Below are 4449 nucleotides of genomic sequence, written 5' to 3'. Positions count from 1 at the left end.
AAGGAGCTCAAAGGAGAGGTGACTTCACTGAAGAACACAAGACCAACCATGTGTAATAAATCTGAAGGCCTGCAAAACCAGCATATCCACCTATCTTCACCATTCCACCCAGTAGTGAACAAAAAACGCACAGTAGGACCCACCAAAATAAACACTTCTGTTGATGAAATGAATACTACACCAGTCGTAGACATAAATAGCCGAAAAGATATCAATAAAACCACCCAAATCAGGGCCAGATGAATAAACATAACTAGCCGAAGAGACATCAACAAAACGACCTGAATCAGGGCCAGCTGAATAAACAACCTGTCAAGCATTGAGTAGCCAATGACAACGACTCTCCCGCTGTATACTTCTATCTTTAGATCAGAAACAAGGGAATTAAACCTCAACAACATTGAACCAGTACAAGAGCTCTGTCGTCTATCAAGAAAGCACTACAGGAATTCCCCAACATCCTCCTGCTGATATCTCTGAAAACTAGAAGAAATGCCTTAAGTTGTCAACAAGTTTCCAAAGGGAAACAAAGTGCTGATAGGCCATAAATAATCAAACCCAAATAAAGTGAAGCAAAAGCCCAGAAAGAGAACACCTCAGGCCCAAACCGGGATGGGCTCGGAGCCACGTGGCACAGGACAAAAATGTCAACTCTCTCATGTTACCCAAAATGGAACAATTGCATTCCAGCCGTCCATATGTAAGGATCCCAAGACAACACTAGTGGAAGAAGGACATTCGGCCTCACAGTCCATCCAAACCGTCCAATCACTCACCAACCAAGAATGATCAAGGGCTAGGATGAAGAGGTACAAACCCCCAAAACCCTAAATCTTGAGGCCTATAAAAGGCCCTAAGAAAAGGGTTTTAGGGGTTAAAAAATATTTGACTGCTACACACCTATACACACACCACTATACATATTTTGAATAGTTCCTTCTTCCCTATTCTTCTTCTTCAAGAAATACCATTCTTATTCTCACACCAGAGTTGCCGTGGGGACACAGCCCCCCCTCCGGTTCTGTTTAGCAGAGTCCCCTACGTAGCAGGTTAACCGCATATCATCCGCCACGTGGACAGGGCTCGAGCTTACGTGAGAGAAGAGAAGACCCGAGAAGAAATAGAGTTATCAAGTGCCCTATAGAATCCAATGAGATTTTAACGTGGCCACGGAAAACACAGATCAAACAAAATCCATCACTATTAAGTTCATAAGGTGTAACTTGATCATAAGTTTGAACACCCTCAACTAACAGAACAGTGTGCATAAAACATTGCACAACAGCATTAAGAAAACAAGTATTTCCCAAATTCACCAGCCATGCACCCACCAAAGACAGCTTTCCTCGTACCAAACTGGAGAACACAAATTCCAGGGCCTAATCGTATCAAATGCAGGCCAAAGTTTACCTCACTTACAACACCAAGGCCTACACGAATAAAATGAAGGAGTCCCTAAGTTGAGAGGGACGGAGATCGTCTTGGCATGTACCGTTCCTAACAACTGGTGTGTCTTCTAGGTTAGATGTTACCGAAAATATGAGTTATTCTCAGACTGTTTTCTAATTGATACTTCATCAAATATTCTAATATTTCATTTTCAGTAATTATCTTTGCATTTGATAGGCCATAAATAATCAAACCCAAATAAAGTGAAGCAAAAGCCCAGAAAGAGAACACCCCAGGCCTAAACCGGGGTGGGCCCGGAGTCACGTGGCACAGGACAAAAATATCAACTGTCTTATGTTACCCAAAATGGAACAATTGCATCCCAGCCGTCCATATGTACGAATCCCAAGACAATACTGGTAGAAGAAGGACATCCAGCCCCACAGTCCATCCAAACCGTCCAATCACTCACCAACCAAGAATGATCAAGGGCTAGTATGAAGAGTTACAAACCCCCAAAACCCTAAATCTTAAGGCCTATAAAAGGCCCCAAGAAAAGGGTTTTAGGGGTTAAAAAATATTTGACTGCTACATACCTATACACATACCACTATACATAAGAATTCTGCACTTCTTCTTTGATTTGTGGCCCCCTAGCCCCGGGGTGTTGTTGGGTACAAGTCCCCGGGGTTGTGTTTGGTTAGGGTTTTTCAATTCCGTAACTTGGAAAATTTTGCATTTCCTTTTTTGATTTGTAAATATTTGACTGCTAAACACCTATACACACACCACTATACATATTTTGAATAGCTCCTTCTTTTCTCTTCTTCTTCTTCTTCAAGAAACCTCATTCTTATTCTCATACCGGAGTTGCCATGAGGACACATCCCCCCTTCCGGTTCTATTTTGCATAGTCCCGTACGTAGTAGGTTAACCGCATATCATCCGCCACGTGGACAGGGCTCGAGCTTACGTGAGAGAGGAGAAGACCCGGGAAGAAATACAGTTATCAGCATTAGTAACTGCTCCTTCTGCTAACATGTTATCATCTTCGCTTCGAAATGTATATCATTGTTCATTAATCTCAATGCCCAAACATTGTTCATTGCTTGTACAATTACTATGCCCATCACCGGGTCTTGATTCAGAGTCGGATGGAAATCGAGCTCTCAAGTTTCGACCAATAACAGGTAAAGAAATTGTTGGTAAGAATCCTGCTTTGCTGGTGAAAGACCACCATCAATTGTCAAATTAAGACTTGATGGTATTTCAGCTAGCGATCTAGCATCAGTCTTGGAAACATCACTTGCATTTTCAGAGGCCAAATTATGGGTGATCATGGGATCTCACTGTCAGTAACAATGGCTTTCTTATAATAAGCATCATCGATTTCACCACTTACTTCTCCAACTAATCTAATATACTCAACAGAATGTGGAGTCATTGAAAAATCCTATATTCCATCAGTAGCTCCACAAAGACGGTAATCCAGAACAGTGGAACTTGGATTACACTATTTACAAGCTGCATTTGGTTCAAAAATCGCTTCTGCAGATGGATCCTCTTCAACAAAAACAACACTAGAAAGCTTTGACAAATTGACATCCTTAACAAAAGAATTATCTTGAACTTTGTAATCAACAAAGTAAGTTTGAGGACCTGATAGTAGGGCGAAGAAACATTTCAAGATGCGTGCCCTAGGCATTCTAAAGAAACATCAACAAACATATTTATAAACTTTATGTTGGAAGATTATTTTATAAAGTTATCCACTTGGGGTTTTTTCATGAAATCAATCGCTAAAGATGATATTACACGAAGAGCTAACAGTTGCGATGATGCACTACTCCTCTTAGATTTAATACAAATGACCCGAACAAGCACTTACACGGAAGATACTGATATTACTAGTTAATAGAAGAAACTGTAATGAGGGACATCAAATAAATATTAGGTTGCTTAACTGAAGACACTCACGGCATCTTTTGTATAATCAAAACCATATGTTGGCCCGACCTCCTTCCTTTACTGCATCTTCTTCTGCTTTAACAAAAACATCCAGTAAAGCTTGATAACAATGTCTCATGTGTTGGAAATAAGCACTATTACAGCAACATAGAGGCAATTATATATCGTATTTAGCAAGCCAAGGCCAAGATAACAGTTAACAAAAAAAAATTGTAGGTAAACAACATGCAAATCGGAAACTGGAGGAACAAAGTAAAACAAGAGAACGTACCAGTAACAATAGCTTTAACACAGGGAAAAAAAATAGAAAGCAGTGGTGTGCAACTTGTACAATGCAACAAGAAATCGAAATGATATCAGCTAAGTCGCCAGGCCTTGCTCGAAGCCCTGACTGCTCTTGAAGAGATAATTGCCCCCACCTGCTGCGTTGGGATGCTTACAATGTCTCCTCCAGGATAAAACAGCTCCAGACTTGATGTTCACTGCAACAACAAATCCAACTTCGACTAACACCTCAGCGCCGGAAAACAGCAGCTCAGAACATGTGTTTTGGGAGAGAAAAGAGAGCAGAGAGGAGCGGAAGAGAATGTAGGTGTGGTGCATGAAACACAACTACTTAGTCCTCTGTTTATACTAGAGGCTAAGTGTAATTGGCGACCCTATCTCACACATTATATCAGATTTAATTTTAATTTGAATTTTATAATCAGTTACAATGTTATTTGCCAAATATTCAGGTTCAATGAATCTGACGAAGCCCACTTACAAAGTGACTTAGCCTAATATAGATCTGAACTCAACCCAACATAAATAACCCAGCCCAAACTGATAAATAAATTCTAATTAAAATATTAAATCATAAATAAATAAAATCCTAGCCCAGGTCGCCTCGCGTACGCGAGACGCCGAGACATTCGCCCAAATCGCCCTTCAACCCGACCCGACCCGACCCGGTGCGGTGCGTGGCGGGGCGGGGCGACGGCGCGCGTGTGTGTGTGCGCGTGAAGCACACAACAATACAATGGAATATCACATACCTTAGTAGTTGTATACTACCCATGTGTGTGATACCATATAAAGCCTATACCCCCT

The sequence above is a fragment of the Apium graveolens genome, chromosome 1 (assembly GCF_009905375.1).
Source record: "Apium graveolens cultivar Ventura chromosome 1, ASM990537v1, whole genome shotgun sequence".
Taxonomy (NCBI): domain Eukaryota; kingdom Viridiplantae; phylum Streptophyta; class Magnoliopsida; order Apiales; family Apiaceae; genus Apium; species Apium graveolens.
This window is presented reverse-complemented; position numbering follows the sequence as displayed.